This window comes from Dermacentor andersoni, chromosome 5 (assembly GCF_023375885.2).
Source record: "Dermacentor andersoni chromosome 5, qqDerAnde1_hic_scaffold, whole genome shotgun sequence".
NCBI lineage: Eukaryota > Metazoa > Arthropoda > Arachnida > Ixodida > Ixodidae > Dermacentor > Dermacentor andersoni.
Genome location: NC_092818.1, coordinates 79,774,213 through 79,789,102, shown reverse-complemented (window position 1 = coordinate 79,789,102; position 14,890 = coordinate 79,774,213). Strand labels below are relative to the sequence as shown.

General features: G+C 45.1%; 1 protein-coding gene across 2 annotated transcripts in view; it reads right to left on the bottom strand.

Moving 5' to 3' along the window:
- Positions 1 to 14,890, bottom strand: part of LOC126530810 (lipid droplet-associated hydrolase-like) — a 91,476-nt gene that overhangs the window by 68,778 nt on the left and 7,808 nt on the right. The window lies entirely within an intron of this gene.

Below are 14,890 nucleotides of genomic sequence, written 5' to 3'. Positions count from 1 at the left end.
CTATCGAAAAATAATCTTACGCTTGGACTTGGCCATAGAAACCAAAGAAGCGCTACAAAATACGAGCATAATCAACCACCGTGCTACGTAACGACATCAAATAGTGACGTTCTACAGTATCAGCTTGCCCTCTTTCAAATTCAATACGAAGAAAAAAGGAGTGATTTATAGCAGGCGTCATCCGCGCACTATCACCATGCTTTCTTTTTTTCTATATAATTTATTTCTGCTGAATATAAAAATAAATATCAGCAAATGAAAAGAAATAGGTCGGTGATGCAATTCCGCTCCACAAAGCCATTCACGGCAGCGAGCGAACTCCGTTAAATACAGATGTCGATACCAACCCTCCTCTTCAACAGCTGCGTCAGCGCATTGATAGTCGGAGCCCAGACACGCATGAAAAACGGAAGACGCAGTAATACGCTAATAGGACTGCAATTGTAGCACTCGTGCGCAAAAGAGCGGCAATAAAACGCCACCCTAGCTTCAAGTCCGGTTAATTAATTTATTCGACCGGAAACGGCCATTCTGCCTCTCTTTTTTTCATTCTTTCCTTTGGTGCCCCACATTCGCACTTCTAATGTGCGAAAAGGCAAAGTGTGCGTTTTTCTTATCGTTCACTTGTGGAGGCGTTGTGGAGGGTGCATATAAGAGAGGCCAGGCCGCGGCGTTTATCGTCGCAAGCTAAGCACTCGGCGTAATCTGGCACTGCCCCTAAGGCGGCCCGTTAATATGGGAAATGTATATAGGTGATTAGCAAACAGCGAACACAATGCAGATGGGCACCGTGTCTCGCCATCTGCGGTATCGAGTGCAATCAGGAGGACAGCGAGTGATAGGCGTTACGCTATACGCCAAGTGTTCCTCTACACGTTGCACACTCGAGCTCCTTGTTTCTACACAACGCAACGCCTCGGAACGAACGTCGAGTGCGCATCTCGACGAAAGTAGCGCGAAATTGGCGACTCTCGAACAACGCTGAAGGCCACCGTTCCCATTCCGTGTGCCGTTTACACCCCGGACTGGAATTCCGTGGTGTCGCGGGCGAAGCTAGCACACAGCGTGGGACACCTTGTTTCACCGCTTTCGCCTTGGTGTTGTTGCCCCATAACGTAAAAAAATTATTAAATTACGAGGTTTTACGTCTTAAAACCACTTTCTGATTATTTATTTATTTATTTATTTTATTTATTTGTACATACTGCAGCCCCTATATGGGGCTATTGCAGGAGTGGGTTAGACAAAAAAAAAGTCATATAGAAAAACAAGTAAACAATAACATTAAAAATTCACAAGAAATAAGGCAGATGACACAAATGAAACTCAAAATAACAGCAACACTGAGAGTCAGTACAAAAACGAGAATGAGTAAATACACTGTAACAACAAAAAAATACATAAAATCAGGTGTGGTTAACGTTTAACAGGAAATCGTTTAATGGCAGTGACCTAATCGTTCCGGGAATTAAGTTCCAGAATTCAATAGGACGTGGGAAAAAGCTGTATTTAAATTTATTAGATCGAGCAAAGTAAGGGTTAATATTAAGGTTATGGTGACTCCTACTTGACCGAGGAATGTCTGAAAGAATATATATGGGATGTGAGACACGATAAGAAAAATTGGCGATGCCATGCAGAAACTTCAATGACTCAATGTGACGGCCTATGGATAAAGGGGTTAGGTTCAAAGAAGATAAGGCACGAGAGGGTGAAAAATATTGATCATAGCGACGATATATGAACCTAATAGATTTTCGTTGTATGCTCTCAATGGAGTTAATGTCGCACTGCTTATGAGGGTTCCAGACAGGAGAAGCATAATCTAGGATTGGGCGAATTAAAGTTTGAGGCGCGCCGTAGTGGAGGACTCCGCAAATTTAACGTGCACCTAACTCTAAGTACACGGGTGTTTTCGCATTTCCCCCCCATCGAAATGCAGCCGCCGTGGCCGGGATTCGATCCCGCGACCTCGTGCTCAGCAGCCAAACACAATAGCCACTGAGCAACCACGGCGGGTTCCCATACACTAAGCTGCTTCTCATTAAAGATCTTGCAAGCTGCGCGTGGTGTGCGTGTGGAGTGGCGGACGAGGACATAGCCCAGAAGTCGCTGAGCTGCCGCCGAAATATATATATATATTTATATATATATATATATATATATATATATATATATATATATATATATATATATATATATATATATATGCCCATCAAAGGCAACAACTACGCTGCCAACTTAAGGCTCTAGGCAGTCAACCATTGTCAGTTGGTGCGATACTTGCATGGACCGTAGCCGTGGTCTTGAGAGGACGGGTTTCATGGCAGTCAGATACGTCTTACTCTACCGACAGCTGCTCGAAATGTTAGGAACCATTTTATGCCGTGAGGCGTGTTCGCTATTGTTTTTACGTCATTTCTTCCCCTATTGTATGTTTGTGTGTAAGAAGTGTCCAACGAGGTGCCCTCAGCAGGCGCTGAGGGCACCTCGTTGAAACATTCTTGCTCAAAAATCACCTTGGGGCATCATTGAAGCGTATAGTTATCACTTCGCTTGAGGCGCGGCGCTGCTGTACACTTTCTTGAATAGAGAAGTAGTGTCGAGCAGAAGAAGGCTAAGCCACAAATTCATTATATTGACTTATCACCTCACTCCTTATACTATATCATCTATAGGTATTATTAACATAATGGATGGGGTTGCAGGTGTGACCATATCACACGCTGTTGACTTTGTTACAGTGTGCGAAGTGAGGCAACTTGTTTCGTGAAGGAAGATGAAGTGACGATGGCCGCCGATATCGTAAGAAAGGTCGTTCCATTCTCTGGCTGTTTGAAGAAAAGAAAAAGAAAAGACTACGTAAAAGTAACAGTACTTCCATGAGGACCGGCTACGTGTAAGAAATGGGGAGTAGCCGGCGCCGTTAAGGCGTCGAATCTCTCCTTCAATTATACATGCCAATTAAAGAAAGAAAAAATAGAAGACGCAGGATCCGTGCGAGAGAATATACTTGATGCTGGCAAAATATGTGCTGCGCTACTAACCATACAGTATAGTGTGACGAAAATTCGTTGAATAATTGTAAGCTAGCCATCAAGCGACGACGGGAGAAGTTTTGAATACCGGAATCTTATAAAGAAAGTACGCTGACGTCATAGGAATACGCGAGGAGGATAAACCGGATGGCGTGATTTCGAAACGTTTCAAGGGCGTTTGCGAGGTAAATCTGGTGATTGTTTCATAAGGCTGATCCGTATTCTAGCTAGTCTAGGTCGTAATAATGTCCTGCATGCTAATGACAACGAAGTGAATAAAATCGACAATGGAGCCATACTGGTCGTAACTAATAGCTGCAACTAACAAAATGTCGAGTCCCTCGAATATTTTTATCCTTCTCGCCCTTTGTCCGCTAATAGTTTCACGTGCTGGTGCCGCCTAGAGTCGTAATGGCTGCGCTCTTTCGGTTTAGACATGCAGAGAATACGAGTAGATAAAAAACCGCAGTAAAAGAAGGAACGTAGGAGAAATAGTAAAAAAATAATGCAGAAGCGCACAACGCGCTAATGATAAGTACGCTACACGAGCTGGCTCGACGTTATATCAGCAGGCGGACACAACTTGCACAAGATGTCGCACACGAACTGGCTTAGTCGGCGTTTGCATATCTAGACCAGAGACAGCTGAGGATTTCCAAATGCGATCTTTAGCTAATGCTGCAGTATTCGCAGATCGCTCGAGTAGGAAGGAATAAGTATGCATAACAAACCACTAGAAATCTTCAGAGCACGAAGTCCTCCGCCAGCTGCTGCAGCGACCGCGCTGTCTACCGAGCTCCAGGGCAAATTTATTGATTAATTTTGGGATTTGGGGTTTTCCCAGACATTCTTTGAAAGTTTCGCTATCATCGATGCTGGGACTGCTCGTTATCTGTCAAGTTTGACTTCGACGCATTAACTGTCATTACTATGATAGATAGGGAGTAGTGAGGAGGGGAAGGCGGGGAGGTGTCAACCTGGTTAGCTATCCTGCGCTGAGGAAGGGGGAAAGGGGACTCAAGGATGAGTAAAAGGAGAGAGAGAGAAATGTTCACAGGTCGCACGCACACGCTAAAGCTTCCATCGTTCAGTTCGTCACATGCGCTCACATAGGCTGGTGCATCTCTGGAAACGCAGCGGCGCTTTAGTGGCTTCGTATAACCTGTTCGTATAACCTGTTCTGTAACAGGCCTGTCATCTAATATTGCTAAAGCGGTCCCAAGGGCAAACCTCTTATCTTCATATGATGAACAGTCATAAAATACGTGCGTCAAGGTTCCTTCTCTGCCACATGTGCTACAATTAGCACTGTTCGCCATAGTGAATAGGCGGTCCTCGAAGAAACGCCTATTCGCAGACGACGCAGTCCACAGAGTTATGTTCACCAGAACAAGCGGGGGACAGGAACGGTACGGACGGAACGGTGCGGACGGATCCATGCATTCCTCCATCCGGTTGAGGATATACTGTTTCGGAAACGAGGACGCTGACGTTGGATTGAATACCCTCGAAGCCGAGAGACTGGTTTTTATTTTATACCCGAATTGATGTTCAGAGAGCGGCTTTATATATACAGCGAGATGGAACCACCACGCCAGACGTGTTTTGCTAGCGGCTTTCACAGGCGACATTCTCTCTCAATGGGTCTTCTCGGGGTCTACACGTAACCTCTCTTGAAGACAGACACTCGCATGGGAATCAACAGGCCTCAGTTTAAGAAACACTGCTGTACTTCGTTCGTTTCCAGAGCGGTCGCCACCTATATATGGCCGACGAATTAAGAAAGCCACAGCTGGAAGGCTGAGCTGGCAGATGTGTGTGTGTGTTCTGGCAGGACAATGTGAGACGGTGCATGGGGAGTATGAGAAGGTCGTCAGATAAAACGGCTTAGCAAGCTTGTACAAGCTCAACGTCATAGAGAGAAATGCGCTGCTGTTAATCTGAAACGTACACTACAAGTCGCCTATTCCGTGCGCTTATTGCATGAATACGGGCATCTTTTATAGCTTAGAAATACACAAGTTCATGTTCATTGATCCTTACCATGCACGATATCTATTGTTGCACCAAGCAATGTACAACTGGATGCCCCAAATTGAAAACTGTCCGGATACACTCGCAACAAAAAGTACGCGCGAATAAATAGAAAGAAAATCTAACTGGCGAAAGCAGAGCTCGGCAGGATATAAACAAGTGCTCGTAGAAAACTTAATGAAGGGAAAATGAGACATCCACCCGAACGTAGCTAAGTGCTACAAGGAAACCCATACGGGTTCCTCGGAAGAAAAGCTTCGCAGTTGAAGAAAAATATTTCGGATCCTGTTCGAGAGTTCCAAAAGTAAAGCTACCGCGTTTGTCGTTTTCCTTAATTTAGCAATTCGGCAACTGATAAGTGAAATCTCGACTGTTCCTCGGGATCGAGTTAGCGGCAGCCCACTGCATATTTCCACACTTCCACCAGGCTCGGCTGCGTGTTCGAGCCGAGAACAACCGGGATTCTTTCCGGCAGGAGGAAGTCCTTCTCGCTTCTTCGAAAGCAGCGATCGCGTTTCCCACAGGACGCGTCAGCTCTCGCGTTACGAGGCAGCGGCTGAACCTCGGCTGAGAGCGCCTATATGTGTGTCGCAAGATGTCCTGCCGTGTCGAGAATAGGAAGACGCCTGGTGTGATCGCAAGCCACCTGCTGAATGCGCTGCGATTTTCGCGCATGTGTGTGTGTGTGTGTGTGTGTGTGTGTGTGTGTGTGTGTGTGTGTGTGTGTGTGTGTGTGCGCGTGCGTGTGCGTGTGTGTGTGTGTGTGTGTGTGTGTGTGTGTGTGTGTGTGTGTGTGTGTGTGTGTGTGTGTGTGTGTGTGTGTGTGTGTGTGTGTGTGTGTGTGTGTGTGTGTGTTTGCGCGCGTGTGTGTTTGCGTGCGTGCGTGTGTGCGCGCCACTCGCTATCGCGAGGGAACTGAACTACTTCCCCATACGGTGCAACCAACAAGGAACGTGGAAGCTTTAACGGACGCCGTAGCGCGGTGCTACGGATTAATTTCGACCACTTAAGGCTCTTTAAAGCTAAATTTTTTTTTCTTTAAATCATCCTTCTACAATACCAAGAAAGCCGCTCTTGCTGTTATGAGAGGCTTGGTAAGCAAGACAGGACGCAGAAACAGGAGACACGTTACGCCGCCACCTGCACCAGCACCTTTCCACCACCTTTCCGCACCAGCTCACCTACACGTTATGGGTTTCGCCGCCGTCTGCTGGCAGACAGTTAATCATTTATCGGTAACGATGACTGCACTGTGGTCTAAAAGAATCCGAGCCAGACACTCAGATTCAGCAAGTTTCAGTTACTGGGCCAAAAGAGCCCGGATACATGAAAAAACTTTCACATCCGTGACGTCACTCTAACCTACCGGTGCTAGGAATTGCGGAGCGAAATTCGAAAAGTACAACTTTAAATTTAATCTCGTTTTCTTAATAGCCTACCCATTAGCATTAAATTAGCGGAAATATGTTTTCGAAGGATTACGTTATCGGTATAAATTTATCTAGGGTTTATCTTTAGTATCTACGTAATGTGCATCTAAACCTAAGGGCACAGGCGTTCTCTCGCATCGGTTTTCGACCCCATCGGGATGCGACCGCGGTGGTCGGAAATCGAACCCTCGAGTTCGTTCTCCTCGGTGGAACTCTACAGACACTGCGTTACTGCGACGGGTAACTACACGTATATAATAGAAAGTGAACGTATTTTACAGATAACGACAACACGCGAAGTAGGACATAAGTCAGCGTATCCTAGCTATAAGCGTATGACGCCGCGCTAGAGGAGTCGCATTGCACTGCATTCTTACATTATTGAGTTGGTTATCAGGCCATCAAGTACATAACGCTACATATTACCAGAGGCATAGAACAAGTAATGTTGCTGAAGCCAATGTTTCCACAAGGGCACTTGTGTTCATCAGGGCAGCAACTACAATGCTGCCCTGACGATGACAAGTTCTTTTGTCGAAACGCTGGCTTCAGTGGCATCCCTTGTTATAAGCCACTGTTAATCACCTCAAGCCTCCATCTTTGCTGTGAACCGCCCCGTCTAGTTTTAGGAGAGCAAGTGTAAACTTATAATATGTACCATCAACACCAGGAGAGAGAGAGAGAGAGAGAGAGGAAAGGCAGGAAGGTTAACCAGACTGAGTCCAATTTGCTACCCTACGCGTGAGGAGGGGGATAGGGGAGTGAAAGAGAGAGAGAGATATGATGAGCCTATATCGCACTTTCACATGCAGACCAGGAGAGCTGGCTTACGACATCTGTTTGCACTGTACAGTCAACGCATCGTAGACAACGTACACCCGTGAGCAAAAGTATACGGACCACAGGTCGCCGAAAAAGAAACTAAATTTCTTTGTAATTATCGTGCATAAACTGAAATTGACGAGTACAATGGAAAGCTCGCAATGCCAAGTTTGGACTGCAGTCGTCAGCTTCCAGTTGTGCGCACAGGCAGAGGAAAAAATCGGCTTTATCGCGCTATCGCTGGTCCGTATGCTTTTACTGACGGACGTACATCTAGGCCCAACAAGTGAGAGTGCATTTGTGAACTTTGAACCGCACTGTAGAGACCGGGAGCGCGGCACCCAAATATGTTAAGATAACGGTATGAGCTGGCCAGCTCGCGACATAAAAGACCCATTCTTCCCCGCGGTAGCTATCTGACTGTGTGTTTCCTGGGCAGATAACGATTACGTGTGGACAGGGCTATTTTTATGGCCCAGCTTCTCTTGCGCCATTTTTCGGAGAGGCTTTATGTTGTCAGTTTTCCTCACTGTTGGTTATACGTTTTCCAGTAAGAAGCCCGGCCTTTGATTCACAACGGTCGCACTTAGCTTAATGCGTTCGCTTTAATTATAGTCGACAGCTTATATCCATGTCACTCCTGTTCTCGGTGCAACTGCTCAGAAAAACAGAAGCAAGAACAACTTTAAGCCAGAATTACATTTATACCTCTTTTACGTCAGGGACACTCTGACAATCGCAGGACACGATAGAGAAGTACTGAATACTCTGGAATAAACTTAACATAAAAGAACGATTACAAGTGACAGTACTCGAAAGTATACTTTTGTTGGACCTGCGTACAGCGAGCTGGCCAGGGTTGAGATGCACGTGCTTGTAGTCGAAGTTCTTCGTTAATATTTCTCGCTGTGAAATCAAACGCAGCGGCGAGAAACAAGAATTTCTCGGTCGAAGTATCCGTCTCCTTCGACGTTTCCACTTGCGCGGTCACACGGGCACAGGTTGAGGTCAAACTTCCGCGAACAGTGTCCATTTGGGAATACATCCCTGCCACATCGACGAAATCCGTTTACAGATTATAAGCTAACGTGTTACGATCACTTGTTACGTAACGCTGGAGCTGGGAGATCAATACCGCCAAAATTACGCGTAAACTTGTGACGCAGAGCGAACTCTCTGCCTGCCGTGGTTTCCAAGAGCTCATATGACGTTCTATAGCGCTGAGCGCGAAGTCAACGGTACGACTCCTGGCCGCAGCTGTTGCAATCTAACGAAAACGAAATACAGGGACGCACGTCTACCTAGCAGCCCCAGGTGATGCGAATTCTCCGCTCTAGCGTCTCACTGACGCCTCACGTATACACCGAGTATTGATTTGGTACTTTAAACCATGTCAATTATAAGCTCAATGCCCCAGTCGCATATACAGAGGATTTCCATTATTGTTTATTTACTTTACATACGGCAGCCTTAATGTCGGAGGCGGTTACCGGGACCTAATAACAAGGATAAACACCGAGTATAGAACAAAACTAGACAATAGCAAAAACAGACTAAAGTGGTCGCCACACAAACGACGAATATTTAAAATGGCCAATCAGCAAGCGGTTTTGAGTGGAGGACCGAACCGATGAACAGAAAGCTTCGCGCGTAAAAAGTACTGACACTATCAAAAAAGAAAAAAAGCTTCAGTTGAGGGAGCATATAAAGGATGTGCCAGCTATTCTAATGGGAATGGAGCATAAACGCGCCGGCTGTGCAGGTGCAGCCTTTGTCGAAATAAAGAACGCCATCGAGCGCGGGACCACCGCTGGCTCGGAGATGCCTAATCGAGTAAGGAGAACTCTCGTCCTATTACCTACAAGGAGCTTTCGTTAGTTTCGAAAGTTATCAGCCTGTCCACACTTTGGCTTGCAATGTAATCACTGTTCTCTGATCAGATTTTCGCGAGCACGAAGTAGAGGCGGCCGAAATGCTTGACGTCACTGCAAGTTGGTGCGAGAGTTTCAACGCGGCGTGGCCACCCGACTTCTGTTTTTCCTCCCTTTCTGGCTTTCCGAGCGTCAGCTCATAGCAAGACGACCTATTCGCAGCATTAAGAATCGAATCCATCAGTGTAGTCTAACTTACTCCTCTCGCATGCCTTTCAGTGTGGTAGAACTTGCCCCAGCTAGAGGAGTTCCAAGCATTCCAAATGTTATATATATATATATATATATATATATATATATATATATATATATATATATATATATATAGTGCATCACACAAGAAAATTGATCCCGCACTGACGACTATAATTGCTAACGCGACAAAATTTCACCTCCCCGCTCTTTTCCTTATCGCTCCCCCCCCCCTCTCTCTCTCTCTCTCTCTCTCTCTCTCTCTCTCTCTCTCTCTCTCTCTATTTGCGACGTTGTCGCACCACAAAGTGGATTGTGGCGTTTGCCAGAAGATTAAAGCACGTAGAGATACTCGACGACAGCAACGATCAGGCGAACGTAGCCGGAAAAGCAGCCGCGCTGACAAAAAAGATGGCACTTCTGCTCGAGGGTCTGGACCACATGTGGGCACGCTAGGCTGGGCACGCGTGTTGGCACGCGTGCTATCGGAGAGCGTCGTATCTCGCTCGTCGACAAAGCGTATACATGAACGCCGAGAGAGAGAGAGAGAGAGAGAGTAAGGATACCTTTCGTGCACGCTCGGTTGATCGCGGCTTGAAACTTGTGCTGGTAACGAACGACTTACTTCGACAACACAACGCACAGATCGCACATGCGATTCTTGACCTACTGTAGCGTAGCGAAAATCATCTGGCAACGTTTCTAACGCTCACGGCACGTTGCACTTGAAAGCGTGACGGCACATGTGAAGTCACCGTCAAATGTTTTCCGCACTCATGAATTCCCTTGAGTATGTCCCTACGCAGTCGCGCTGGCCAGAAACTTAATGCCTTGAGTATGTCCGTCACGCTGGCCAGAAATTTAATGTCTAGTCGCACGACGCAAGCGTGCATTTACTGAGTTTCCTGAAGTACAACGCAAGCACTGCCAAGCGGAATGAGACGCGTTAAATAAGGGTCTCGAGCCAGCGGACAGTGTGCGCTTATTTTGTTGTTTGTACTGATGTTAACAAGTACGCATTGTCGCACAACAACAAAGCAAAATCTACTGGCAAGCCAAGCCAACCTTGGGATCGAAGACGCGTGAATGCAGGGAAACTTAAGTGGTGATGAGACTGTGTCGATAGATCTGTAACCTTAAATTATTCGCAGTTTTAGAACAATGTCATACGTGCGACTACTAATTTACAGCCTGCTTCAATATTTCGTCGAGTATCGGGATGTACTAATGCTTAGTGGCAAGTGTTAGTTATAAACTGCTTGAGCGTGATGTTTATCCAGGCGCATCCTTCTAGCAAGCCCTCTAAGTAGAGGGCCTACATGTCGGTACCTGTGCACCCTTAAATTATTTCGCAATACCCTTGCAGTGTCGTACGTGCGCTTGGCAAATCACGGCCTGCTTCAATGACCTAGACGAACACGAGTACGTAATAACCTTCTGTGGCAAGTATGCAAATGTTCGTAGTTAACGCAATGAGAGTTGCGTCGATCGGCACATCACACTAGCAAGCCATCTACGTCTACGTCAAAGTTAGAAAACGCGGATGAAGCGCGTTAATGAAGGACAGCCCCAGACGTCCTGTTTAAATAAATATCACCATGACGGAATACCGCCCCAACATGTATGCTCCAAGCGTTACGTCACCACAGCGAAGAGCATTCATTGAGCAACCCATGATAATAAGGTGATAGCGCAAGCTTCCTATTAGAGACGGCACCCAGCTTCTTGGACGCAGTTACAACGGGCGCCCGCTGAGGAGTCTACGTCAGAGAGCACGGCGTCTTACGCACGAGTAACCAGGCTACGAATGCGACCGTGACGCCAGTGAATGCTGACGCATTATACATACAAGACGCTTGCCATTACGCCTCATCTTTTCTTTTTTTTTCGAATCGCAATGTACGCTTACTGGGTGGATCCGAATCATGCGCAGGCAAGGCGTGCACTCTGTACGTGGACGCGATCTCGCCTGTTGCATTGGTTCTCCGGTTAATACAGCCCTCACGCGACGGCAGTAATACGTTGCGTTAGTTAAAACTCTTAACTGAATGTAGTGAACGAACAATTTCAGGCCACGAAACCTACGATCACTTCGCGCAAAACGTAAATAAAATAAGAGGTGGTAGGGCCAAGGTAGTAGCGAATGTCTTGTACGTAACTTACAACCTCGAGTATATAAGACGCGTAATCTCCCCGCAGCTTGTTTCTGCTGCCGTGCTTTAAGATTTCTCCTCACTAAGCTGCAGCCAGGATCTGATGAGAAGAACGGCACTTAAGAACTGATTCAAAAGGCACTTGTGTTCGGCACCGGGCGTAACGGGAAGGCAGGACACAAAATGACTGTTAAAGCTTTGTTGCCGCGATGATGAAACGCGAACCGCGTCAACGCGAGACGAAAACTAAGAGCGCCCAGAGCTGCCACTCACGCTGACTTTGCTTTCATTTAGGCTGCGCAACATGATCCGCAGAACGGTAAAGGTCACGTGGTGCTGCAAACAACCACGCTTTTCCTATACGCACGTATGTCGATCGTCTTCCTCGTTCGTTCATCGCGACCCGCCTGCGCCCGGCCGAGCTCGACTACTGCGAACAATTCAAATTAACATATATATACGCAAGAGGACGTCAAACGGGAAATAAGGTGCACGCCCATCGTATATATCGTGGGTGGAGGCTGAGAAAGACTTTCCGTAAGCAGCCTTCATGGTGAACGAATACACGCTAATGGTTGTTCCTTCGTTTCCATAACTGACACGAGACGTTAAAACGCACAGCGTGCGATGATACCAATACGCCCCCACCCTCTCGAACCGAGCACGTGTGTGACCATAATGAGTGTGATGACGATGATTATAGTGACGCTGATGTTGAAGATCTTGATGTCCTCGTCGATATTGTTGTATAATGTTTTATCCGGGAAAATATTTAGTGCAATGCTTTATCGACAGTCGTATAGGTACGCTTTTCCACAAGAAGCCGTTGACCAAGGGCCTCTTTCTCCTCCAAATAAAGCACATTATCTCTCTCGCTCCAGAATGCGCTCATTAGTTTTCGATGATGCCGCCGGTGTGCGGTCTGAATGTGGCGTGTTAAATAGTATGTATGTATGTATTTATGTATGTGTGTATGTATGTATGTATGTATGTATGTATGTATGTATGTATGTATGTATGTATGTATGTATGTATGTATGTATGTATGTATGTATGTATGTATGTATGTATGTGTGTGTGTGTGTGTGTATGTATGTATGTATGTATGTATGTATGTATGTATGTATGTATGTATGTATGTATGTATGTATGTATGTATGTATGTATAGAATATGACGAACGCACGTATGTGGATACATACATACATACATACACACATACATTAACGCATGATTATTCATTGGATGTGCCATTACTGATCTTAATTTTAACAAATATTTGTACGCTCAACAGCGCTAAGGCCATAGAAATTCTGAAATTGATTCTTCATTATAAATTGGAATAATCCAGTCATTTATTTGTCGATCAACCATAGTAGTAGGAGTCACATGCTCGATAGGAAACAACAGAAACAATTGTTTTTTCATAAAATGCACCAATATGACTTAATGGTTGTCCGACCGGGAAAAATAATGACATGCTGAAGACGACTTCACCGCTTGTACTTTCACATTGAAGTTATTCGCTTGAGTTACGATTGCGTTTCTCTATTCTGCCAGTAAAATTATTTGTCAGCATACTCTGAGGTCTGTCGCCGCAAGTCGTCACTTCTGTGCGTGTTCGGGTATGTAATGCATCCACGTCGCTAATGTTTTCGTTTTCTATCCCTTAATCGCGCCTACTAACGATTCTATAAGATCCGAAAAAGAAAAAAAGAAGAAAGAAACAGGATGCCCTTTCTACGACGAGCTGACTCCAGTATACCGTTCTTTACCCCCCCCCCCCCTTTTTTTTTTTTTCTCGTTCCGAACAGATTCAAAACTTCCTTGTAGCATAGCGCAATTCCGCCTGACTGGGTAAATTACTTGAAAAGGCGGACACCCACGACAATCAATATGTGTACTATTCCTCCTCCCACCGCTACCAAAACACGAAGAACAATGTTCGACTACTCAAACTTTCAGCCTTTTAACAAGGTAGGTTAGGTTGCGATTGCGGAATTCATGCCTTGAAATGCTAACGTCGTCTATAAAAAATCCTCGGACTGGCCCCAGATATCAGATACGAATGTCCGTCCCCAAAACGTGCTAATACCTACACTGCAATCAATTTCGTTCAGTAGTACGTGAGAAAGGTAAAAGAAAGCACGTACAACGCCAAAGCATACCAAGGACTGACATTTCAAAACTGGTGCTACACTCAAAATTCCTATCATATATATATATATATATATATATATATATATATATATATATATATATATATATATATATATATATATACATAAACGCTTCAGTATTGCATGTGTTCAAATTTAGCAACTGTGCAACGTGTGCCTAGAGAGAAATTAATCTGAAGGCATATTCATAGAAGTTTATTCCTGCAACAATTAGTCCCACAACTAATGTCCGGCCCTTCGCTCTAACAACTTCCAGGGGCAGAATTAACGCTGTCCGCCTCCACCATGACGTTTATATATATATATATATATATATATATATATATATATATATATATATATATATATATATATATCTTTTTACACGACTTTAAGTGAGAAGTCGTTGCCTTTGGGTGGCAACCGTTACTCCTCACCGGGTCGCAAACAAAAACCGTGCCGAAAAGCACTCAATAACGTTATAGAGCATGAATACATAAAAAGTTCAGCATACGCGTCCCGGGATCCACTGCAAATAGTGAGATCAGAAGTCGCAGAAGGCAAGCGTATACAGTTGCATAAATAAAAAAAGAACTGCAGTTGGAATTGTCCGAGAATACATAGAGAAGTTCATAGTTTTGCAGACGAATAGACTAAAGCAAATACGCATACTTGCATAACATATATACTACATAGTTACTTAAAACATAAAGCAAGCTTACACTTAGATGACAGATGTGTCATCTGTAGCTTTTGGCTTTTGTATTAGCGGAGCATTAAAATTCAATATAAACCCATGGCATTGGCATTTCAAACTTTTAAACTGACAAGCGCTTTTCTCTGCGACCTCGCTCACGGCCATGGCCCAAGCATTTTATTTAAAAGCCAAGATGTTTGCCGACCTAGAAGTATCCGCTTGCGCGCTAATCAGCAAGGGAAGACGAGAGGGGAGAGAAAAGCTCCAGAAGAAGGAGGGTACAAGAAAGTGAAAAAGAAAGCAAAAAAGTGACAGTACATCGGTGCTATCTCGATTTTCCCTTTCTCGTCTTCAGTGATGAACATTTGAGTCCCACTTGTCGTCTTGATATTACTGCTGGCTTTTGATATGTTGCATACTGTGCCAAGTAGCACC